Source organism: Pantherophis guttatus, chromosome 6 (assembly GCF_059756535.1).
Source record: "Pantherophis guttatus breed Tessera chromosome 6, ASM5975653v1, whole genome shotgun sequence".
Lineage (NCBI taxonomy): Eukaryota > Metazoa > Chordata > Lepidosauria > Squamata > Colubridae > Pantherophis > Pantherophis guttatus.
In genome coordinates this window covers 19,690,984-19,717,893 of record NC_142068.1, presented here as the reverse complement: position 1 = coordinate 19,717,893, position 26,910 = coordinate 19,690,984, and the positions used below count along the sequence as shown (strand labels likewise).

The window sequence follows — 26,910 nt, the reverse complement described above, 5'->3', positions numbered from 1 at the left end:
CTATTTAAGCCGCACCTGTTCCGCTCCTTGCTTTTTAAAGCTATTGCCGTCACCCGTTTGGGTTCTCCTTCTGCGGCTACACCATCGTCTTCGGCTTCGGATCCGGCGGCTGCCATGTTCGCGGAACATATCAGCGAACCTGAGACCATTCCAGCTCCTAAGCTATTCACTGATGTCCTTCGGCGACAATGGACATTACCTGGAGCAGGCCCTAGCCCTAACGGCTTGGACAAGCGTCTCTACAATTCTGCATCCCCTTTGGCAGACATCTTACAGATTCCGAAGGTTGACTCTCCTATTGTGGCCCTAACCGATTCTACCCACCCAGCAGGTCCTCCTGAGGATTCTCTCAGACCTGAGGATAAGCGAGCTGAAAAGACCCTCCTCAAGGGGCACCAAGCGATCGCCTGGTCCATACGGGCGTCAACGTCTGCTTCTTTCTTTAACCGTGCGGCCTTGCTCTGGCTTAAACAGCTGCAAGCCAGGCTGCCTCTCTCAGACGCAAGGTCCCACCAGGACCTAAATAAGATCGCTGCCGCATTGGAATATTCGGCAGATGCCACTTTGAATTCCACCCGATTTTCCGCTAGAGCCTTAGGTTCTAATGTTACATCTAGACGGCTCTTGTGGCTTAGAAATTGGCAAGCCGACATTCGCAGCAAATGGCAGCTCGCTTCAGCCCCTTATGCTACGGGTTCCCTCTTTGGCTCGGCCTTGGACCCCTTGCTTGTGGAAACCAGGGATCGCCGGAAGATTCTCCCACCTGCTTCTCGTCGTTCTGATCACCGTTTTCCATCTCCACGGTTTCAGTCCTTTCGGACTTCGGCTTCCTCTTCCTTTCAGTCGCGAGGGCAACGGTCCCTTCCCTCTAGGCCACAACAGGAGCCCCAGGTCAGACAAGGATCCAGATTTTCCTATCGGAAGTCCTTCCGGGGTAGTAGGGGGGGTCGTTGGCCTCGACGGTCTAGATGAGGTGTGTTTCCCTTCTCCTATTGGAGGACGCCTGTCCTTATTCGGGATCAGTGGGCTTCCTCCATTACTGACTCCTGGGTACTTGACACTATTTCTTTTGGTCTGGCTTTAGAATTTTCTTCTACTCCTCCTTCCCGTTTTCTTCCTTGCCCTGTTTCTCGAGATCCAGCCAAGGTAGGGATTGTTTCTGAGGCCATCAACCATCTCTTAGAGATTTCTGCTATTGAAACAGTGCCCGCTTCAGAACAAGGTCATGGTTTTTATTCCCGTCTTTTTGTTGTCCAAAAGGCTTCAGGGGGTTGGCGTCCCATTTTAGACTTGAAGGCATTGAACCGGCACATTAGATATCGCCGGTTCAAGATGCATTCCCTTACTTCCATTCTGGAGTTAATTCGTCCTTCCGATTTTCTTTCGTCAATCGACCTAACAGATGCCTATCTCCATGTCCCTATCTTACCTTCTCATCGACCTTTCCTTCGTTTTGCCTTCAGAGGTTCCCATTATCAGTATAAGGCTCTACCCTTCGGGCTGTCTTCGGCTCCTAGGGTATTCACAAAAATTATGGCCTCCTTAATTGGTTTCATTAGATCTCACCCTGTTCGCCTTCAATTTTATTTGGATGACATATTAGTTATGTCCCCTTCTCTATCCAAGGCTCAGGAGGATCTAGTTTTCGTTCTCTCTTCCCTTCAATCTCATGGGTTTTCTATAAATTGGTCGAAGAGCCATCTGTTCCCCTCTAATAGTATCCTTCACTTAGGGGCTTCCATTGATACCATCTCCTCCATAGTTCGTCTTTCTCCAGAGCGCCAAGCCAATCTACGTTCCTTGGCTCGGCAATGTCTTGCAGATGGCTCAGCAACCCTTTTCGTTCTTTCCCGCCTCTTGGGGATGATGGTTTCCACCTTCGGTATTACCCCATGGTCCCGCTTACATAGTCGGGAGTTGCAATGGCTGCTGCTTCCCTTCCAACGTTCGAACCAAGAGGTTTCTTCCCGTCGTATCCGACTTCCCCAGCCTGTCCTCCAATCTCTTCGCTGGTGGGTTTCTCCAGCATTGGCTCAAGGTTCTTGCTTTCGGGAACCTCAAAGACTCCAGCTTACTACTGATGCGAGTCTCTCTGGCTGGGGGGCCCATCTACACCATCACATGACTCAGGGCCGGTGGACCACTCAGGAATCCCGTCTTAGTATTAATTTGTTGGAATTGCGAGCCATTAGGCTCGCGTTGTTAAGGTTTTGTGATTTAGTAAACGGTAGACATGTTTTAGTCCTTACAGATAACACTACAGCTAAGGCCCATGTGAATAGGTTGGGTGGCACTAGATCTCGCTCTTTGATGAACGAAGCTCGTTTGTTGGGGTTATGGGCCGAGGACCATCTGGCTTCCATCAGGGCTGATTACATCTCAGGATCCGACAACGTCCAGGCTGATTCTCTCAGCCGTTCACAGGTGGACCAGGGCGAGTGGTCTATCTCTCAGGACCTTTTCCGGGATATCACATCTAGATTTGGCTGTCCAGTAGTAGATTTATTCGCCTCCCGTACGAATCATCACCTCCCGCGTTATTTTTCCAGGTTTCTGGACCTTCAGGCGGAAGCCACGGACGCCCTCCGCAGCCCTTGGCCCCCCGGTCTTTTATATGCCTTCCCTCCTCTCCCGTTGATCCCCAGGGTTCTGCGGAGACTGCTCGAGGAACAGGCGCAGCTCCTCCTGGTGGCCCCGTTCTGGCACAGGCGCCCCTGGTTTGCGGACCTTATGGATCTCTCCGTGGCTCCTCCTTGGCGGATCCCTGCCTCCAAGGTCGTCTTATCTCAGGGAGCGCTCATTCATCCGAACCCGGGGTGGCTGCGCTTAACCGTCTGGCGGTTGAGCGGATCCTCTTGACGGAGGCCAGGATTCCATCAGACGTTGTTTCTATAATCCAGGCTGCTCGCAAACCTTCTACCATCCGAATTTATGAGGCCACCTGGCGTTCATTTGTTTTATGGTGTTCATCAGTTCCAGTTTTGCCTACTTCGGCTTCCATTATTCATGTGTTGATGTTTCTTCAATCGGGCCTTCGCAAGGGACTTCGACCCAACACTCTACGTCGGCAGGTGGCGGCCATTGCTTCCGTCTTGTCTTGCGGTTCGAAGGATTCCATCTCTCGTCATCCTATCATCGCTACCTTCCTGCGAGGAGCTACGAACTTGCGTCCTCCTACCGTGCATAGGTTTCCAACGCGGAACTTGAATAAGGTCTTGAAAGCTCTCATGTCACCTCCCTTCGAACCTCTTCGATCCGTCTCACTGCGCTTCCTTTCATTGAAAGTAGCGTTCTTGGTAGCGGTTACCTCTTCCCGAAGAATTTCAGAACTGGCAGCTTTATCTGTCCGAGCGGATCTTTGTACCTTCCATACCAATAGAGTGGTTCTCCGGCTAGATCCATCTTTTGTGCCTAAAGTAAATTCGACCTTCCACAGAGCGCAGGAACTCGTTCTCCCAGATTTTTGCCCCCACCCTTCCCATCGACTGGAAAGGGCTTGGCACACGTTGGACGTCCGCCGGGCTTTGAAGATCTATATAGCCCGGACGGCACCGCACAGGAAGACGGAGGCTCTTTTTGTTGCTTTTCATCCCGCTTCTCTGGGAGGTCGGGTATCCAGTGTGACTTTGGGTCGTTGGATTAGGGCTGCTATTACTCTGGCTTATCGCCAGTCTGATTCTCCTCTGCCTCATTCCATCACGGCTCATTCGACGAGGAGCGCTGCAACATCCGCTGCCTGGGCTACTCAGGCTTCCATTGAAGAAGTTTGCCGGGCTGCCACATGGACTTCCATCAGTCCTTTCATCAGACATTATAAGGTGGATTCGTTTGCTTCTTCGGATGCTGCATTCGGCAGGAGAGTTCTGCAGTCGGTCCATATCGCTTGAGTTCTGCGGGACCGGTTCCTTCCCTCCCTGGTGACATCTGGCTTTGGTATGTCCCCAGACTGACTGACGTTTTTCCACCTTGTTGGAGAATAGACGTTGGTCTTACCTGATACGTCTCTTCTCGACATGGTGAAAAACGTCAGTCAGCCCCACCCTTGGTTTCTTTCCGGTGGTGGTTGGGGGGGGTGATATTAATTCTCTATCGTTTCAGGAGGACACGGAGCACGATTCCGTCGCTTCGCCTCAACGAAGAACTGGGGCAGCCTTAAAGGGGCGGAGTTTTGCCTTTGGAAAGTGCTCGGTCATTGGCTAGACAGGACGTATACCCAGACTGACTGACGTTTTTCACCATGTCGAGAAGAGACGTATCAGGTAAGACCAACGTCTATTTTCATCTTCAATCCCATGTTCTGTTCCCATTCGTGTCATCACAGTGTAGATTTTTCTGCCTCCGCTCCACATAATTAGCTAACTAGGATCAAAGCAGTTCACAGGGAGGAGAAATTGCATTGTCAGGAGGTGTCAATTCCTACACTTCGTGGGTGAGAATTTGGTAATGGGATGTTTTTGACATTAGGCCTCTGATACACGTAATTTGTAGTTCCAACTCTGACATATAATGCAAAGTCTAAACAGAGAAATACCCAGGGATCTTTGCACAAAATGATCTCATAGGCTTGACTTCTGAGCCAAATAAATAATTACATTTGCCTTTCCTATACACTGAGCTTAAAATAAATAGCCAAACTTGAATTAGTTGATTTGTCTCCTCTAATAAGATTCTATGGCATATGAAAAATTGTAAATAGATACTAAGTAGCATTTCATGCCTCATTGGTTCAAATGATACTATTTAAAATTGTCACATACCTGGAGTTGATAATGGATTTGATAGGTGCTAAAAAACCAAAACGTAATCCTGCCAAACAGAAATGTTCCTGGTGTATTTATAGATGATAAATATTTCTGGATAGTGAAATGTGACTATTATCAAGCAGTGCTTTTGCTCATCAAAGTTAATTTGACAACTACTTTAATTCTTGGTAAAGACATATCTGGCTATAATGATATGGAAATTGCCAAGAATATCTCTGTGTACTCTTATATTTAATTTGTCTGTCTTTGTAAACAATAAAAAATCATTCTGCAGATAAAAACAACCATAGATGAACTGAAATTATTATTGCATACAGATGATATATTATGTCATTGATAATTATGAATATTCTTCACTGAAATGTATTGCTATGGTACAACACTTTGGCAAAATACCAGTTATGGTATTTATTTGGTATTTATTTATGAAATAAATCTTATAAATTTCTTATTAGCTCTCGAGTATCTACAGAAATATGTAAAAACGTGGGCTTTATTTGGTGTTTGACTTCTTAAATATCTTGGAATTATTCCAAGGAGAAAGTTCTTCATTTAGATGTGTAAATCTTTCAAACTGTGTATCTCCTGTTAAAATTGATATGAATAAATTGTTAAAAATTTCAAGTGAGCTTAAAGGCAAAGATGTATTGTAAAAATGAATATTCAGAGTTGGTATTTTAATTCAGGATTGCCATGTTAATAATTGCTGTATATTAATAAATTAAGAGAATTTTTCATGAGAAGTAGAAATCCTCCAATTTTCTATATATAGAATATTGTAAACATAAAGATAGAAAATTTAACTTTCAGTTAAAATAACTAACAGAGCCAAAGATCTCATATATAGGTCAAAAAGGACACCAGAAGATGATTGCAAGCTCAGATTTAATCAAATGATACATATTCCCAAGGGAGATGGGAAGAGGAAAAAAAAATAGAAACTTATTATTATCATGGTTCATCACAGAGTCAGCCAAGCTGGATTTGGCATTTTTATCCACCTATTAAGTCCTTCCCAAGGACCTGGGATAGGCAGATGTTCCTGTTTGATGACATTAAAGTTATCATCACAAGATGTAAGCTGTTCCAAATAAAGCTGCCTTTTCTCAATTGACAGATGGTTAGTTAGTAAGAGCCAATGATATTCAAGTGGTGCTCCAATTGTGTTGAGAGATATCTATGAGTGGAGTGGAGTGGAGTGAAGTAGAGTAGAGTAGAGTAGAGTGGAGTGGAGTGGAGTGGAATAGAATGGAATAGAATAGAATAGAATAGAATAGAATAGAATAGAATAGAATAGAATAGAATAGAATAGAATAGAATAGAATAGAATAGAATAGAATAGAATAGTGGAACGGAACGCAATGGAACAGAACAGAACAGAACAGAACAGAACAGAACAGAACAGAACAGAATACCTTCTTTGCTTTCCTTTGCCGTAGTTCTACTTGCAGGTCTTTGTATTTTGTGATTTTTTCCAGTTCTATCTCTCCAGGTACTGCCACATGCAGTATCCAGACTTTTATGTCTTTCTTATTGACAATTGTTAAGTCTGGGATGTTACGTGGCAGGTGCTTGGCTGTCTGAATTCTGGAGTCCCAGAGCAATTTAGCTTCTTCATTTTCTATTATGTTGTCTATTTTATGGTCCCACCAGTTCTTGCTTGCAGGCGACTGGTATTTCTTGCAGATTTTCCAATGCACCATTGTTGCTACTTTGTCACACCATTGTTTATAGTCAATCTGTTTGATCTTCTTGCAGCAGCTAACTAGGTTGTCCGCTGTTTGTTCTTTGCAGAGGCAGCATTTGCTATCTGCTGCTGTCTTCTCATTTGTGACTCTGTATTATTCTTGGCCTTGTGAAGCCAGAATTAGCCCTTCTGTCTCTTCTTGCAGCATTTACTATATGAATTCTGCCCCACTCCATATTTAAATTATATTTATTTAGTAGGAAAATTAATCAGCCTCTCTCTCTCTCTCTCTCTGCATTGCATTGCATTGACATTAGATCAGTGGTGGGTTGCCCCCGGTTCGCACCAGTTCTATAGAACCGGTAGTAAAACAGGCAGGAGGCTCCGCCCACCAACCCCCACTGCGAACCTGTAGCAAAGGTAAGTAGAACCCACCCTACGTTACAAGTCTAACTGAAACCATCTCTCCAACAATCCAGGACAAATTACTTCCTACAGACTCATCTGCTAAACCAAACCAAACCAAACCTTAACCAATCATTTTGTTTAATACAGTAGAACAATATGACTTCTTAAAGCAAAATAACAATAACAATTATAACAATAGTAATAATAGTAATAAGCACCTTGGGTGCAATGCAATCCCAAAGCAACTGGAGCACCACTTGAATACCATTGGCATTGACAAATTTGCCATCAGTCAATTGCAGAAGGTGGCTTTACTTGGAACAGCTTTCATCCTGCGACGATATCTGTAACACCGTCAAACATCCAGATTTGCCTGTCCCAAGTCCTTGGTAAGGGCTTGATAGGTAGACAAAAATGCCAAAGCCAGTCTGAACATCTATCTGACTGTGCGATGAATAATAATAATAAATGTTAAATGTTCAGCTGACTGAGTTTCATGTTTAATGAATAAAAGAATAATAAGAGGAAAAAGGAGGAGGAGGAGGAGATTGATTTCATGTTTCTCTGTGCATGAAAGAGAGAAAAGGGGGGATATCTTCCTAGATATTATGGGTCTTTTTTTGTATATAGCATTGGAAGAGACTGTCTTCCTTCACTATTTCATTCTGTAATCTGCTTCAAGCTACCTGAATCTAAAGAAGTTGTTCTTTAGAGTGCTTTCTCCCCTGGCATTTGGGAGGTGCCGGCTTGGGAAACCTGTTTGTAAATATCAAAGGGGTACAAAGCCACTTATTTAATTGTATTGCTTAGACATTCAGAGGCAAAAAGTAAGGTTCTTGCTGCTTGAGTCCCGGCTTGAGGCCCATTAGTGTCTGTCCTTGTGCCATTAGGAGTGCAATACTAAACCATTCATTTCTCTTTAATTTGTCCCATTAGTGAAAGGTGGGATAAATTAAAAGGCAAAGAGCATTAAGGGGGAGGAGTGAAAATTGCTTTCAAAGTTATTAGTGCAGAAGGAAAATGGGAAAGTTGTCTTGCAAGGTCCAGAGTTCTTTTTTCTTTCTTTCTTTTCCTCATTAGTTTTAAAAATGCAGTAATTTGATTCGTTCCCAGTACTGAGACTACAATTGTAATATATGCAGGTAAGTGAAATAAAAGAGAAATTCTCCCAAGTCACCTGCCGCAAAGTGAGTTGTTATTTCTGTGCCTTCAAATTAGTCTTGACTTCTGCACATTTCACATTTTTGGAGGTGCTTCGTCACTGTCTTCTTCCTAGGGCTGAGAGAAAGTGACTGGCTCAAAGGCACCTACCTGGCTTTTTGACTAAGGCAGGACTAGAACCCGGAGTCTCCTGGTGCCTTTAGCAACTACACTCAACTCAGGGGTGAAATTCAGCAGGTTCTGACAGGTTCTGGAGAACCGTTAGCGAAAATTTTGAGCAGTTCGGAGAACCGGCAAATACTACCTCTGGCTGGCCTCAGACTGGGGTGGGAATGGAGATTTTGCAATATCCTTCCCCTGGAGTGGGGTGGGAATGGAGATTTTGTAATATCCTTCCCCTGCCACGCCCACCAAGCCACACCACACCACACCCACCAAGCCACGCCCACAGAACCGGTAGTAAAAAAAAAATGGATTTCACCACTGGCCCAACTGTCTCCCTGACTATAAGGGTATAATTGGTTTACTTAATAACATTTTCTCCATGGCTTTGCAACCAACAAATGAATGCAGATTAGTCCGATGCGATGGCGGAACCAGCTGTAGACATCAGTATTTGAATGTGAAGGCAGGAGGTCTGAAAGGGGAAGACTGAAGACATGTTAAGTGAATAGGTTAGGAAAAGGAAACACTGTGATGTTTGGACAGTCTGGGAAGAAGGCAGAGGAGAAGAGGTAAGGTAGATTATAAGAGGAGAGGAAAGATACTGACATGGGACATGACAGCCAAGAAGCAAAAATAGAGAGGTTAGATGTGGACAGCAGAAAAAGAGAAAAGAATAAATGTGCAGGAGAAATTGTTATTCAAAGAGATGAGGAGGAAGTGATAGATCAGACCAGATAATTGGAATACGTTGCCCACCCCTCCTTAAAAAGAACGGTTGTCCTTCCAGTCAAATATTATTAGCTCCCATTAGCAGTGAGATCTATGATGACTTGCACTTTCCGCTTTCATTTGCACTTGCATTGATCTAGTGGAGAGCAAAAGTTTTTGCAATCTAAACAAGCTAAGGCTCTCATTGCATCTTCTGCTAAACACCATGTGATCTGTTTTCCATCAGATTTTCCATAAGATATTAATAAAAATTCAAGGTCTCTCTTTGTTATGTGTCTCTTAAGGTGTCTCTTTCTTAGTAGTTTGCTTCCTGCTTTGCTGGCAGGAAGAATGCTGAATCTTGTAAACTAATATGATGAATGGGCTCAGATAACATCAGAAACCTGAAGATGAAATAATTAAAATGGGCCACAATTCTGTGTGGACACATGAAGTTGCCATTTTTGAGTCAAGTCATTCTGCTGCTGCCAGAACTATATTTGACAACATGCTGTTTTCTAAGATCTTGAGTGAATCATTCCTAATCTGATATCCTTTAGAGCAAGGGTAACTCAAGGCCCGTGGGCCAGATTTGGCCTGCGGAGTGCTTTGATCTGGCCCACGGAGCCACACTGGAAACAGCAAAGGACCAGCCTGTGATGCCTCTTTCAGCAAAAACAGAGCTTGGGAGGGCTGCATGTGGCCCTCCCAAGCTCCATTTTTGCTGGCAGGAGGTTGCAGGACACCGTGGCAGTCAAAAACGGAACTCAGGAGCCCATTTTCACTGGCAGAATGCTCAGGCCACCACAGGTGCCCCCAACACGAGTGACGTCAAGCTGACCATGCCTACCCCAGCCCCCTGAGGTAAAACTCAACCCTGATGTGGCCCTCAACGAAATCGAGTTTGACACCCCTGCTTTAGAGAAACAATCAGAGATTGAAAATGGGGTTCTATGTATGTCAAGCAGCCACTCAGAGTCCCCTTGTAGGGGTGATGGGTGACATAAAAACAAAGAAAGAAAGAAACGAATAAATAAATAAAAATAAAACTCCATCATGTTCTAACATTCTAAGGACATTGTAATATTTTGCATGCTTAGACAGATTTTTTTTTTTTTAGATTTTTAAAATATATCACATTTAAAAATCACCCCCATTGTGTTAACATGCAGCCAGTCTGGGGAAATTTTTGAAATATAGGTGAACAACAATAAAGAACTGCTTTGAAGTATTCACAGAATTGTTCTGGTTTGGACCTCATGTAGACCAGCATAAAACTAATAACAGTCACTCTAAAAAAGAAGTTTTTTTTAAAAAAATCACATTGATAGACGGTATCAATAGAGTACACAGTAAAAATAAAATTAATAACGTAAAATTATAAAATACAGGAAATAAAACCTGGTACATGTGAATAAAGTTACAATCAGCTTTGCAATCAATAGTCTGAATGCTGTAGATAATTAAGATATAAAAATATAAAAGGACATAAGGGCTAGGAATAGTAAAACACTGCAAGGACATAAAGTTATGCTAATATTTACATTTTTAATATTTCTATATTCCTACTTTCATTGTACTGTAAACCTCCCAGATTGCTCCGTTAGATGGATGGCATATAATTTAATAAATAGATACATTAATAAATAAAATTTATATTGAGTCTAATACTTGTGGAAGCTCTAGTTGTAGCATTAGAAGCATTGAAGGTTTCAGTCATGGGGGATCAACAAATCCCACGTATGGTTTCACCCCTTTCCATATCTATTTTATACCAGCTTTTTAATGTGGAAAAAACTTGCAGTGCGGAGTCATTTCACCCTAACCTATTTTCTAAGCTGTGGCATTAAAAAATTGTAATGTAGAATTAACAGACATAACCTCTGACTGTGAAGAAAATGCAAAGGGGAATGAACAATTTTCACACTTAATGATGGAAACAAAAAAAATGGCCTTATTGTGCAAAAAATATTCATCATTTATTCTCTGGAATTTGAAAAAAGAAAGTGGAAGACAAGATGGTGAAACTAAGTGATTAAAGATAATAAAACTCTTAAGTAGAGTCACTGACACTGAAATGGGGGGAATATAAATTTAATAAATAAATACATACTGAGGACTTTTGAAAGGACATGCTGCTATATGAGTACTAATTAATATTTGAAGCAAATAATCTTAGTTTCATAGATATACTGATGAAATCTAACACAGAGATGAAGTTGTCACAAGAGGAAACTGTGAAAAATTAATCCGCTTAGTTGTGCTGCTTCAAGAGAACAGGAAGTGAGATATTAGGAATTATTAGGATAGAAGTGGTAAATGAAATGACATATTGTCCCACTGCTACATTCATCTTTGCCTTCTTTTTAAAAATAATTTTAATGTAAATTCTTTAACAGTCCTTGCAAACTTCAAATAAGAAATGGAGATTATTTTCATAATGAAAAACTGGCAGTGTTTTTACTTTTTGCACGAATATTATATATTACAGTATTATTTTTATAGGGTACTTTTACTCATTTTGTTCATTTATTGTGATATATCTAGAGTTTCTAATTATTAAATTTTATGACAATGTAATTTTATTTCTAAGAGAACACTATGAATGTGAATGCTCCAACACTGGAAAATTTTAAGAAGATGTTGGATAACCATTTATCTGAAGTGGTGTAGGATTTCCTGCCTAAGCAGGGGGTTGGACTAGAAGACCTCCAAGGTCCCTTCCAACTCTGTTATTCTATTTAAAAAAAACTACAATGCATTCTTCATCAATGTGTATTTGTAAAAAGATAAGAAGTTATGAAGTAAAAATAAAGAAGTATGTAAGGTTATAGTGAAGGAGCATCTTCTTAATAAAAGTTTAAGCAATTAAGAGTGTCTGAAGCTAGGATTTAAAATGTGCTTAAATAGAAAAGCTGGAATTTAATTTGACTTTCAAATTGCAATTCTGATATATTGAAATTATTTACTACAGAATAATTAATTCAGAATAACAGATTGGAAGGTACCTTGGAGGTCTTCTAGTCCAATCCCTTATTCAAGCAGAAAACCATATACTATTCTGGACAATCTCTTTTTGAAAACCTCCAGTGATGGAGCACCCTCAACTTCCAGAGGTAAACTCTTCCACTAATTAATTGTTTTCACTGTCAGGAAATTTCTTCTTCGTTCTAGGTTTAAGATCCCTTTAATGATCTTCCACCAATTACTTCTTGTCCTGCCCTCAGGTGCTTTGGAGAATACTGTAGGTCAGAGGTCTTCAAACTTGGCAGCTTTAAGACTTGTGGACTTCAACTCCCAGAAATAGCTGGCTGGAGAATTCTGGGAGTTGAAGTCCACAAGTCTTAAAGCTGCCAAGTTTGAAGACCTCTGCTGTAGGTTGACACCCACTTCTTGATACCTAGTCCTAAATATAATGGTAGGATTCTACAATATACTATGGCACAAATAGGCATGACTGAGAACCAGGTCTTAAAAATGTAGAAGGATCTCCTTCCAAAGCTTTCTCAGTATACTAGAGAGTTAGGGATCCTAGCAATTTGATCCAATATACCCAGGAAATATCACAAAGGGAAAGACTTTCTTTTTGTCTGTTTCTTCATTGGGGTTCCTTTGTTTGCTCACTAGCCCACTAGGAGAGAACCTAAATGATTCCCTCTAAAAGTAATGAATAGATATTACAGTTTCAACAAAATGCATCTAGCATTTGAGACAACTTGCCCAACACTATCAGAAGTCTATAGCCTTCATCCAGGACAGGTAGATCTCTTATGGCAAATAATACCTAGGTTCTTAGGTAATCAACATTTTCAAGCCCCTTCCTCCCTTCCCTTCTGCCACCCTCCCTCTTTTCCCCCCTCCATCTTCTTTCCTTAAGTTGGAGTAAAATCTACAAAGAGTTTGAGCAGTCTTTTACTATTGCTCTTTTCATAAGCCCTCAGCAGGGGTGTCTGGTCATTAAGAGCCCGTCATGGTTTGCCAGACACATTTCAGCAATTTTGTTTGTCAAGTTGCAAAAGAAGCGATCAAAGCAGGAGCCATCCATTTGGACTGCTGGCCCAGAAAAGAAACATTGGCAGGGGAAAAAAGGCACATGGAAATATCTGTGTCAGATCCCTGCAGAATATTGAGAAAAGCAAGTCAGCACTGCAGGGAAGCAGGGAATATCATTAAGGCTTGCACATTCAGTCTTTCTTTCTCGCTCTTTAATTCATAGCTTTTGCTTGTTGCCAAAACAGCAACGTGAATACAAAATCAACAGTAGATTGGAGACCAGTTTAGGACCAGTGTCAAATGGGATTAAATCTGCCACTCAAGGGGACTTTTTCAAATTATAAGCATTGTGGAAGACATCACTGGATCCAGGCATGTTTATGAATTATGGTTATGGAGGGCAGAATGTTTATGTCTGTAATTAAAGCATGCTCTATGTAGGAGGTTCTTGTCTTGTGATTTCTTAATTCATTGGGTAATAAAGTACAGAATTTTTCACTTGCATAATGAGTTCTATAGCTTTCTTGGTCTTTAATTCCAGAAATAATTTTGTGCAAGTACTCTAGAAAGAGTGAGTGCTCACAAATCTGCCAGAATGATAGTTTGTTAAATGTGATTGCTATTACAGATGCTACATTTGGCACAGTGGTGAAATCCAATTTTTTTTTACTACCGGTTCTATGGGCGTGGCTTGGTGGGCATGGCAGGGGAAGGATTCTGCAAAATCTTCATTCCTACCCCACTCCAGGGAAGGATATTGCAAAATCTCCATTCCCACCCCACTCTGGGGCCAGCCAGAGGTGGTATTTGCCGGTTCTCCAAACTGCTCAAAATTTCCGCTACTGGTTCTCCAAACTGCTCAAAATTTCCGCTACCAGTTCTCCAGAACCTGCTGGATTTCACCGCTGATTTGGCAGCAGGACATCCTGTGCAGGTAAATGGAGGTTGGCTACTAAAGAAAATATTTTCTTACTTAAGTTAGTACAATGCAAACAAACCCTTTGTCGGACAATAAGGACTGAAGCATTTCGTTCCATGACCACTATTGTGGTTTGAAATATCACAACTGGTACCCGAATCAGGCTTTTATGACTTGCTTGGTAAGTCATAGATAAAGCTAACTATGATTCCTGGTAATTGTGGTTCATCAAGCACGCTTTATGATATATCTCAATGCCTGCTTGCCTTGAAAAAGTTCTCACCCGTTGCTGCATTCCCTCTGAAAATAATTTGACAAAAGCAGCCACGGGAATTTCCTTGTCTGGTCTTTCTGCTCCTTCTGATTTATTCATTCCCTATTTCCCATGACGGCAAAGCATGGCAGAGATTAGGGCACTGGAGAACAAAATGAGGTCTGGTTTTTATTTGGCTTTAATAGTAATCTGCAAAAATAACTAACCTGTCTCGTATGACCTACATTTCAATATTGGCTACAGGACAGGGAAAAATATATCACCTTCTGCCCAGCCACCATGGAAATGCAGGATGCTATTCTTTAGCAAAGTAAGAGAGTGTGAAGGGGAGGAAGCAAATTTATTATCTGTCCTCTGGTAATCTGGTTGATTTCCAAAACAATCCACAGATGGTTTCCTTTTTTCTGCAGCCACCATAAAGTCCTTGCGCACTAATGGAGAGTAGACTTCAAAGACCAATAAAGGAGAATATTTGTAGCTGAGGGTGAAACCGAGGGATCCTTAGTGCCCTGATAATATTATCTAGTTTGGGTAATGAAACATCTGCAAGAAAACAACCAAGCTCAGACTTCCCTCCTCAAATTTCAAAGAGCCCAAAATTCAGCATGCAAATAGGATTCCTGATATCTGTAGAGAGTTGGGAAAAATCCCTTGCTAAAATGTCTGAAGATGCCACCAGGAAGCTAACTCTGACCAGGACAGATCAATATTCTGACTAAAATCAAGCAGTTTAATCAGGGGTGGGTTCTAAATTTTTTTACTATCGGTTCTGTGGGCGTGGCTTATTTTGTGAGTGTGGCTTGGAGGTCATGTGACTAGGTGGGCGTGGCTAGCTGGTCAGAGTCATTTCTGGAAGCTCCTCGCACTTACGACCCGACTCATTTGTTTGCTTTTAACACTGATCAGCTGTAGGACGGCCCTTTGAAGCACCACGGCAAGAGTTTAAACAGTTTTTTTCCCTCTAGTCATCAGCTGGGACTCAGGAGGCACCATTAGATTGGGGGTGGGACCAACTAAAAGGTAAGAATAATGTGGGTGGGGGGTGGGAGGGTGGGGGAGGAGAACCGGTTCGGTGACATATCGTCACCGCTACCGGCTCGGCCAAATCGGACCGAACCAGGAGGAACCCACCACTGAGTTTAATGGTTTCTCACCTTATCATTCACTTGTGTCTCCTTGAGGTGAACGGTTAAGTGAGCACTTGGGGTAAACTGGTGATTGCTATCCTGTTTTGCTTACATGGATTTATCTCTCCTCCCCCATCTCTACAGTAGCCTGGAGAAAATGAAGTTCCTTGGCATGCTTTGCAACCATTCCTGGAAGCCAACAACTAATAATAGAATAGAATAGAATAGAATAGAATAGAATAGAATAGAATAGAATAGAATAGAATAGAATAGAATAGAATAGAATAGAATAACAGAGTTGGAAGGGACCTTGGAGGTCTTCTAGACCAATCCCCTGCTTAGGCAGGAAACCCTACACCACTTCAGACAAATGGTTATCCAACATCTTATTTCAAACTTCCAATGTTGGAACATTCACAACTTCTGGAGACAAGTTGTTCCACTGATTAATTGTTCTAATTGTCAGGGAATTTCTCCTTAGTTCTAAGTTGCTTCTCTCCTTGATTAGTTTCCACCCATTGCTTCTTGTCCTACCCTCAGGTGCTTTGGAGAATAGCTTCGCTCCCTCTTGTTTGTGGCAGCCCCTGAGATATTGGAACACTGCTATCATGTCTTTCTTCTTTTCATTAAACTAGACATACCCAGTTCCTGCAACTGTTTTTCATATGTTTTAGCCTCCAGTCCCCTAATCATCTTTGTTGCTCTTCTCTGCACTCTTTCCAGAATCTCAACATCTTTTTTACATCGTGGCAACCAAAACCGAATGCAGTATTCCAAGTGTGGCCTTACCAAGGCATTATAAGTGGTATTAGCACTTCACATGATCTTGATTCCATCCCTCTGTTTATGCAGCCCAGAACTGTGTTGGCTTTTCTGGCAGCTGCTGCACACGGCTGGCTCATATTTATATGGTTGTCCACTAGGACTCCAAGATCCCTCTCACAGTTACTGCTATTGAGCAAGGTACCACATATACTGTACCTAGTATATGTACCATGCACCCAAAATGTACCATTTTGTTTTTCTTGCCTAAATGTAGAACCTTACTTTTTTCACCATTGAATTTTATTTTATTAGATAGCGCCCAGTGTTCAAGTCTGTCAAGTAGCGCATGAACTTCCCTGAAATTCAGCTTTCCTGATCTTTGCCTGCAAACCCCAGGTGTAAAATTGAGGCAGCGATAAAACCAGAGATTCTCCAACCCCTTTCGAGAGTGTGCAGGATTCTCTGCCAGGCTGATCTGTTTGCAATGTTGATGCTGAGTGGGCATAATGAATATTCAAGTGTCCAAATTGCTGTGTGAATACACTGGGCTCTTTTGCCCAAATCTCTAATCCTGCAATCAAGCACCGTGCCGGTGGAAAGCAGTATTATCATAAGTCAGAAGTGAACAGGTTCAGTATCCTGCTGTAAGCCACCCTTGCCAAAATTAAGGGGTTATTTAAAAAAAAAAAAGTACAAGAGCATACAAATAACCAAAGAAAAACAAATAAAGATAAACTGGATACAATCCAGATACAACTAACACTAATATGCTAGACAATACATAAACTGAAAAATATTAGTGAATAAAAATTGTATCTAAAAACTCTATGGTCAAAAACAAAAGCAGGTAAAAGAAGAATCTAGGAAACTCCCTGCAAGACAGGTAGTCCTCGATTTATGACCATAATTCAGCCCCAAATTTCTATTGTTAAGTGAAGCATTTGTTAAGTGCCCCATTTTGTGACCTTTATTGCCACAGTTGTTAAGTGAAGCATTGCAGTTGATAAGTTAGTAACCTGGTTGTTAAGTGAATCTGGCTTTCCCACTGACTTTGCTTGTCAGAAGGTTGCAAAAGGGAATCACATTATTCCAGGACACTGCAACCGTCATAAATATGAACCAGTTGCCAAGCATCTGAATTTTGATCATGTGATCATGGGGATGCTGAAAAGGCCATTTTGAAAAACGGTCATAAGTCACATTTTTCAGTGCCGTTGTAACTTTGAACAGTCACTAAACAAACTGTTGTAAGTCAAGGACTACCTGTACTATATAGCTGTATGGCTTCAAAAACATTTAAAATATCATTGCCTTACATAACTTGTTAAATTATCTGGAAACCATGCCTGCTGAATTGGACTAGCAAGACACATCAGCAAATTTCAATGACAAATCGTACCATCAAACTTTGATGCAAAATAGGACGAAGCTCTGGGAAGTTTAATGTTTCTTTCGTTCCCCTCGCAAGTATGTGCTAGTCGTTCCCAACTCTAGGGGGCGGTGCTCATCTTCGTTTCAAAGCCGAAGAGCCAGCACTGTCCAAAGACGACTCATGCCCTCGTCACTTCTCGCCTGGACTACTGTAATGCTCTCTACATGGAGCTCCCCTTGAGGACCACCGGAGGCTCCAACAGGTCCAGAATGCAGCCGCACAGGTGGTTATGGGAACGACGTGGCGTTCCCATGTAACACCTCTCCTACGTGAGCTGCACTGGCTCCCGGTGGTCTTCCAGGTGCGCTTCAAGGTTTTGGTTACCACCTTTAGAGCGTTCCTTGGCTTAGGACCTGGGTACTTACGAGACTGCCTTCTGCCACCAGTAGCCTCTCACCGGCCAGTACGCTCCCATAGAGAGAGGCTCCTCAGGGTGCCATCGGCCAAACAGTTTTGACCGGTGGCCCCCAGGGGGAGAGTCTTCTCTGTGGGGGCACCTGCCGTTTGGAACGAGCTCCCCCCGGAGATACGGAGGATCCCGGATTTACGCACTTTCCGCCATGCCCTCAAGACCTTTTTATTTCAACAGGCTGGCCTGGCCTAACTTCATCTTAATTGTTAATTTTAAATTTGTTTTAAAACAATAGGGATGTTTTAATCTGTATGGGCCAAATTATTTAATGTGTTTTTATATGTTTTTTTTAAATTTTGTATTATGTGTGTTTTATCTTTTGGCTGTTCACCGCCCTGAGTCCTCCGGGAGTAGGGCGGTATATAAATCCAAAAATAAAATAAAATAAAAAATAAATGTGGTCATGTGGCTGGCATGACTAAACGCCAAAGGTGCATGGAAAGCTGTTACCTTCCCACCAAAGGTGGTCCCTATTTTTCTACTTGCATATTTTACATGCTTTCGAACTGCTAGGTTGGCACAAGTAATGGGAGCTCACCCCGTTCACTAGGGATTCGAACCGCTGAACTGCCAACCTTTCGATCGACAAGCTCAACGTCTTAGCCACTGAGCCACCATGTCCCTTGTTCTGTACTAAGGGTAAATGAAATAATGGAAGACAAATTCCTGGCAGATCCGGGCTTTATTCTACCTTGGCACATTTCCGGGTTTTTATTTTGTTTTTGCTTCTTTCTTTATCATCAACCCCCCCCCCCCTTTTTTTTCTGCGGATGGTGATCTTTATTAAAGACCTGGTTTTAGCAGACAGAATGACTGAGTTGGGGACCTTAGTCCAAAACCAAAATGCAAAGTCATAAAATACAGAAACAAAATGAATATGGGAGAACTTGTTGTTCTGTAAGATGCAAAGTAGAGTGACTGAGATGAGTCACTTGAAAAAGTGAGTTTTTAAAAGACACCTAAGATTCTGCAAGTTGGGGTGAGCATTCTACACTCCAGGAGCTACAGTGGAGAAAGCAACTCTGCCAAGCAACCATCCTTAAACAAGAGAGCCTAGACTCCCTAAAGGCCTTGGGCATCTGGGAGATTGACAAAATTGAAGACAGAATAATTGCTGGCAAGTGATAACATCGGTTAACATCCCAAGGTTGTTACTCAATAACTAGAATCCAGTATTCCATTTAACCTCTGGCTCTTTCCACACTCCACTACTGTGATTTACTTACTTATAAATCAAATCTATAAACTTCTCAATTACTCTGAACAACTTACAGATTACACCCTATACAGTACAATAAAACACACAAATGAAGGCAATATACTTGGAGCTGTGGTGGTGCAATTGTTAGAATGCAGTATTTCAAGCTAACTCTGCCCACAGCCAGGAATGTGATCCTGACCGACAGAAGATGGACTCAGCCTTCCATCCTTAGTGGTCAGTAATATGAGGAGCTGGATTATTGCGACAATATGCTGACGTTGTAAACCACTCAGACTGCTGTAAAGCACTGTGGAGTGGTATATACTGTAAGTCTAAGTGCAATTGCTATACTTAGATAGAAAAATACCAATATTCCACAACAGAATAACACAATCATATTCATGGAACAGGGACACGGTGGCTCAGTGGCTAAGACACCGAGCTTGTCGATTGGAAGGTCGGCAGTTCAGCGGTTCAAATCCCTAGTGCCGTTTAACGGGGTGAGCTCCCGTTACTTGTCCCAGTTTCTGCCAACCTAGCCGTTCGAAAGCACGTAAAAAATGCAAGTAGAAAAATAGGGATGGGAAGGTAACAGCGTTCCGTGCACCTTTGGCATTTAGTCATGCCAGCCACATGACCATGGATATGTCTATGGACAGCGCTGGCTCTTCGGCTTTGAAAAGGAGATGAGCACCGTGCCCTAGAGTCGGGAACGACTAGCACATATGTGCGAGGGGAACCTTTACCTTTACCTATTCATGGAACACATATTATTCCACCTAAGGCAAAGCCTGGGGGGTTGGGGGCAAGCCAGGTCTCAAGATCCATTTAATGGGCAATAAGGTTGGCATTATTAGAGCAGCTAATACAACAGAGAAAGCATTTCTCCTGGAAATCAGATGGCACTCTTTAAAAGTGGGAACTAGGGTATGCTCACTCTTGTGTGATCTTACTACAGGTAATCCTCGACTTACGACCACAATTTCCATTGACTTTATTTTTTATTTATTTTTTTATTGTATTCAATTTGTATACCGCCCTTCTCCTAGTGGACTCAGGGCGGTGCACAGCCAGAACTAAAACACATACCAATACAAAATTTAAAAATTTTAAAATAATTACATGACTTTGGCCCAAAATTTAAAACATTCAAACTAAAACCCATTGACAATTTAAAAAGCTAAAAAAAAGGGGGGGGAGGGGTTCACGCCAGCCCTGCTTGATGGAAAAGAAAAGTTTTCAGGGCACGACGAAAGACCCGGAGATCTGATATCCTTTTTATCTCCGGGGGCAAATCGTTCCAGAGGGCAGGAGTTGCCACAGAGAAGGCCCTCCCCCTAGGGGTCACCAGCTGACATTGCCTGGCTGACGGCACCCTGAGGAGTCCCTCTCTGTGGGAGCTTACTGGTTGGTGGGAGGCTATCGGCGGCAGAAGGCGGTCCCTTCTTGCACTTGTTTTTTATGACCTTTCTGCTTTGCTGGCTGAGGAATTCTGGGAATTGAAGTCCACAAGTCTTAAAGTTGCCAAGGTTGGAGACCTCTGCTCAATAGCAATACTGACTGCAACCAGCCATGGAAAAAGGTGAAGCATCATCACAGCCCCATCCCTCCCATTCCTAGAAGCTATAATCAGTCCAGAGGGATGTCATGATTGATAGTTGCAATTGCTGAGTGGTTGCTAAGAGATCAACAAGAACTAGGACACTTGTACCACCTTCATTTTGGTTCCACCAGTGGTCATCGACAACCATGTTTAAAGATGGTCTCTTTGTCTGTATAAGCAAAGATGGATACCAAGTAAGAAGGAAGGATAAGAATTTTCCAGATTCTATTTTTTTTTCAACTTTTCAAAATGGGGTGTCAGAAAACTATTTTAACGATTTAGGCTCATTTTGAGATTTAAAATATCAATACAATGCTAACAACAGCAAAACCAGCAGTGCAAATTCCTACTGCTTTGTCACTTTTCTGGAAGTTCCATTGTTTTTGGCTGCAAAAAAGCAGCTGTCTACCTCTTGCAACCCATAGATCCCCTGTTCTTGTTGTACAGAATGGATGGTTTTTCTTGCAGAAAATGACTGGACCAACGCTCCTAGGAAGAGGTTTCTGACATTGCAGTAATAATATCTAAAGGAAGTCACAGCATGGATGCATCTTAAATTATGCTTCTCTGTGGGCTCCTTGAAATAAAAAGTCATAAAAATCAATACCTATAGATTTCAGGTACCTTTTTGCCCCACTACATTGCTGTATTCATCTACAAATACGCACAAACTATGCTGATGGCACAGCTTTCGTTGTGAAAAATTATATTAAGGGGAGCCATATGACATGGGACAGCTGCTATATACCTCGTTTTAAGGACTTATGTGATCCATCTCAACTGTCATCTGGATCCTCCTTTGTGAACTAGGAAATCATATAAATAATATAGAACCACCAAATAGAATTATAGGAGCGACGCGGTGGCCTAGAGGTGAAGACACGCGCCCCTTACTCAAAAAGTTGAGAGTTCAATCTTAGGCAATGACGGATGTTTCTCTGTCAGAGCATAAAGAGAAAATATCTGCTGTGAACTTTGCGTAGGCATCAGGAAGGGCATCCGGATAGTAAATGCTCAGCTCCATTTAGTAACCTCAACTTCACCCCAATAAAAGGGATTATAGGATTTCAGGGGGGAAAAAACCCAGAAAAGAACTATAGAATCAAAAAGTTAGAAGATCTTTGGATCCAACATTCTGCTTAGTGGTAGGATTCCAAAGAAAAGAACCTTTAATCCTGACTTTGTTTAAACAGAGCCAGGCAGGAAGGAGGCATCATCTCACTAGGATTTTGATTCCACAATTGGGCTTCTACTGACACCATATTTGAAAAATGTTGTCATAGACCCCTCTGCCTTTTCTTCTCAAGGTTAAAATTCCCACCTCTTCAATTTGTTTTTATAGAACAGGATTTCTAGTTTCCTGATTTATCTGTGTCGCTTTCCCATGAACTTTATTTTCCAGTTTCTCTGCATCTTTTAAAGCTTTGTGCCAAACCTGCAGAGCGGTGGAGTCTTAACAATGCAGAAAGAAGTGGAACTATAATTTTTCATGCTTCAGAAGTGACTTGTAATCAGGATTTCCTCTTGAACATGGAATAGAAGACGTGAGTAGCTGTTGTGTGATGAGATGTATATTTCCCTGAGGGAGATGGTGGGTTTTGCATTGTAATTTGCTTGTTTCTCATTGACTCTTATAACTTTTGGGAGGAGGGAATTGTGACTTCACAAATTAAGTGAGAATACAGAAAGTGGTGATGCCAAGCACCCCCAGTTTCTATCCACTCTACTTCCACCTCCCTTGATGTAAAAAAGAAGAACGTATATTTTTTCTCCTGAAGTCTTTCCAGTATTCTCTCAGGCTTATTGTTCCTTCCTGAAAAGAGGAGTAGATGGGGACATTCCTTACAGCCAGGGGTGGATTCTACTCAGAGGTGGGTTTCAGCAGGTTCTAACCAGTTCTGGAGAACCGGTAGTGGAAATTTTGAGTAGTTCGGAGAACCGGTAGTAAAAATTCTGACTAGCCCTGCCCCCATCTATTCTCTGCCTCCCAAGTCCCAGCTGATCGGGAGGAAATGAGGATTTTGCAGTAACCTTCCCCTGGATTGGGGAGGGAATGGAGATTTTACAGTATCCTTCCTCTGCCACGCCCACCAAGCCACGCCATGCCCATCAAGCCACGCCCACAGAACCGGTAGTAAAAAATTTTGAAACCCACCACTTACTTTTACTACTGGTTCGCAACGGGAGTGTGCCCGCACTTTTGCGCATGCGCAGATTGTCAATTATGACATCCGGGCAGGTGGGCGGAGCGTCCCGCCGCTTTTACAACCGGTTCTAAAGAACCGGAAAGAACTGGGAGCAACCCACCACTGCTTACAGCTCTGACATTTATTTTTTTTTCTTTCCCTCTTCATTCTGTTTGTTTTTCTGGTAACTTATTTGTTTAATTACCTAGGTCCCAGATAATTATATCCTAGGCCCCAGGATATAATATGCTTTTCTTTTCAGAAGTTAAGCATATTGTCACAAATGTGCTTTGGAGCAACAAGCTGGCCAGTCTTGTCCATAGACCATTTCCGTCATTTTCCTTTGATACTTTTGCTTGATGGTGCAGGCACAACATTGTAATATCAGCCCTTATTTAATCTAGGACAATGATGGCTAACTTTTTTGCCATCGCGTGCCAAAAGTGGGGGGAGTGCAGGATGGTCACGCACATGCGTGCCAACTCCCACACGTGACACCCCCCCATGCGCTGCCCGCTTTTGGCACGTGATGACACGGTGGGCCCGGTAGGCCCGTTTTTTTGTCCTCCCCAGGCTCCAGAGCCTTTCTAGGACCCTAGGGAGGGCAAAAACGGCCTTCCCCACCCTCCCGGATGCCCTCCGGAGGCCAGAAATGGCCCGTTTGCAAACTTCCGGTGGGCCCAGAAGGCCCGAAAATCAGCTGGTGGAGCTAAGCTTGCGTGCCCACTGATATGGCTCCACTTGCCACCTGTGGCACATGTGCCATAGGTTCACCATCACGGATTTAGGAGAACGAAAAGAAATAAGGGAAGAATGTGTGTATATTGGAAAGACATATTCACCAGGTTGGTTTCTGAGCCAGGAATAAAGAACACAGTCAGTTGCTTGAATCAGAGGTGAAATTTATTCTGAGAGCTCGGTGCGCAAAAATCAAATGTTGGAGGTGGCCACATTAAATCTCAATACAGGTAGTCCTTGACATATGACCACAATGGAGCTCAAAATTTCTGTTGTTAAGTAAGATATTTGTTAAGTGAGTTTTGCCCCCATTTTACCTTCCTTGTCACAGTTGTTAATACCATGGTTGTTAAGTGAATCTGACTACCCCATTGACTTGGCTTGTCAGAACACTGCAATAGGAGATCACATGACCTTGGGACACTGCAACGGTCATAAATATGAACCAGTTGCCAATCATCTGAATTTTGATCACATGAACATGGGGGCTGCTACGAAGGCTATAAGTGTGAAAAATGGTCGTAAGTCACAATTTTCAGTGCTGTTGTAACTTTGAACAGTCACGAAATGAACTGTTGTAAGTTGAGGACTACCTGTAGTCCCTTATACAAGAAAGTGTTCCTATGCAAAAGTGCACCTCTTAGGACAGTGATGGCAAACCTTTTCGGCACCAAGTGCTGAATAGGGAGCGTGCACATGCGTAACTGGGCTGCAACCCAGAAGAGGAGCTGCCCAGGGTGCATTCATGTGCCTGAAAATGAACTTCTGGTTTCAGCTACTGAACTTCTGGTTTCAGTCAGCTTCTTTTCCGGGTTTCTGCCGCGCATGTGTGTGTGATGATCAGCTGCCCTGCATGCATGCACCAGCTCTTCCAGTTTCCAGCACTGCCGCACACACAAAAGCCAGCTGATTGTCGTGTGCGCATGCGCACCAGAAACCCGGGAGAAGAATGGGCAACACCGCACGTGCCAGGCAACATGGCTCCGTGTGCCACTTTGGGAACACATGCCATAGGTTCACTATCACAGCCTTAGGAATTCTAAGACAACGTACTTAGCCAGATTCCAAGAAGAGACATCTTTGCAGTTAGGTACCCTGCTGATTTTGAATCCAGAAGGAAGAAGGTGTGAAAGGGGGGAGGGGCCTTGATTTTCTTTCCACAGGCTAACCAAGTCTGCACACTGAGTCCACTTCTTTAACAAAGGAATTATCCATTTGCCCTCAAGCGCTTGCTAAATTAGGAGTGTGGATGGCTAGATTCACAGCTTTAAGCATGGAACTTTCTTGTTATTGCACAAAATGGAAGGCAGAATCCAATTTTGAAACAAAAGGACACAGGTGGGAGATAAGAGCACAAGGTCTCCTAGTTGCAGATTTTGATTTGTTTGCCAGCTTTTCCAGATGCTTGTCTTCTCAGCCAAGTTCTGAGACGAGAGTCACAACCTGCACAGATTGTGAGCTGAAGGCAGGCAAACCAGTAGGCCTTTCATATCTTTTTCTTTGTCTCTTCTCACGGTTCCTCTCCAGATGGCACATGTTTCTCTCAGTTGTTCCTCTTCACAGCAGTCGCTTCCCACCTAAGTTAATCTGTGTCAGTTTCTGAGGCAGAAACAGATCTACATCTCATTCTTGTTCAAAAACAAGAATGCATTCCATGCCAGCTTTGCATGAAAACTATTGTGCTCAGCTTTGAAAACAGATTTGTATAAGTTAGTTGTCTTTATATTCCAGTTGCTGGAAAAGGAAGTTTTAAAAATACCAACCAATCAATAAATATACACAGCATAGATACATGAATACATAAATATATAAAACAAGCTTCTTTTGGAGACTCTGAGACACTAACTGATGCAGGGGTGGGCTTCAAAAATTTTAGCAAGGTTCTCTGCCAGGTTGCTGGGTGGGCCTGGCCATGGTGGGTGTGGCCTAGTCGGCCTCCTGCACTACAGTGTGTGTGTGTGTGTTTTTGTCCTCCCCGGGCTCTGGAGGCTTTGCTTGAGCCTCTGGGAGGGTGAAAACGACCTCTGGAGACCAGAAACAGGCCTGTTTCTGGTCTTCCCGAACTTCCGGTAGGCCCATTTTTCACCATCTCTGAGCCTCCGTGCACGCCCTTCACTTACCTCCATCCAAAACAGACTCCTGGGAGAGGAGGGTCAGGGTGGGCGGGGCCAGCCAGGAGTGGGATTTGGGGGTTCTCCAAACAGCACAGAGTCTTACCTAGAGGGTCTCCCAAACCCCTGCGAACCCCCGGAGCCCACCCCTGAACTGATGTCACAAGCTTAACCTCACAAACAGTGCCCCAATCCAGTTGTTTTATGAAATTTGGGTTGATGGCTGAATTAGAATTTGCAGGACAGATACAAAAGCAGACCTAAGATCAAATTAGGAAAGTTTTATTACAGGCAGAGTATTAACCTTACTAGGCAGACCAAACAGGAAGCACAACCAGATAAACAATTTCTATTTTATTGTAAAGCTACTTACAAAAAAAAAATAATCTTGCAAGTCTTCATTTTTCATTTTTCATTTTATTTGATTTATATACCGCCCTACACCCGAAGGACTGAAAATCTGAAAGTAAATTTTTCCTGCTGTCATTTTTGTAACTTGCACACTTAGGGCGGTCCCTTCCGAGCCTCTTGCTCCCTCCACTATGCAGCTGAGGGCTCATCTATCACTTATTGGATCATTCCCTTGGCAGCATCTCTTTACCCCATTTCCCATAGTCTTCTCCACACACCATTACCTAGACATTCAGGCAGCGGTGGATTGCCCCCCGTTTGGACCAGTTCTATAAAACCAGTAGTAAAACCAGCGGGAGGCTCTGCCCACTGACCCTGACGTCATGAGAAGTGATCTGCGCATGCGCAGAAGCAAGGTGCACACGCGAATGAAGTGAGCATGCACGCACAATCCCATTGCGAACTGTTCAGCCACCCCTGAATTCAGGCATTCAGCATCATCTGTTGGAGCCCTGTTGTTATCTAGTTGATCAGCTGAGGTTGGAGAGTGGCATTAGGTATTAACCTAACATTTCAAACTTCTTTTTGTTTAGATGGGCTTGCTCCCTCCTCCTGCCATATTTCCTTTGCTGATCACTACAACTGCAGTATTCCTTACTACCTCCATCCACCTTCCCATAATATTGTTTAAAGAGATGGTTAATATCTATTGCACTCTCACCTGGAGGTTGTTTTGAACCACCACTCTGTAACCGTTATATACATCCTCATAAAACACCTTAACTAGTCTGACCTCCCTGAAAAACTCCAGAAATTTCCCCACTTTACCTCCTTTGGGGTGATTAAAAGCCATGTATCACATGAAGTACTTTTTTCCCCCCTAAGGCTGCCTCTGTTTACAATATT

The 26,910-nt window shown here is 42.8% G+C and overlaps 1 long non-coding RNA gene across 18 annotated transcripts in view; it reads left to right on the top strand.

Moving 5' to 3' along the window:
* LOC117678212 (uncharacterized) overlaps positions 1-26,910 on the top strand; it is a 243,370-nt gene that overhangs the window by 160,561 nt on the left and 55,899 nt on the right. For 8 of the 18 annotated variants that reach the window (XR_015728446.1, XR_009620494.2, XR_009620487.2 and 5 more), the window contains one exon: positions 22,021-22,162. The exons of the other annotated variants lie outside the window; for them this stretch is intronic. This is a non-coding gene — a long non-coding RNA (uncharacterized LOC117678212). The remainder of the gene's footprint in view (positions 1-22,020; positions 22,163-26,910) is intronic. 18 annotated transcript variants of the gene reach the window in all.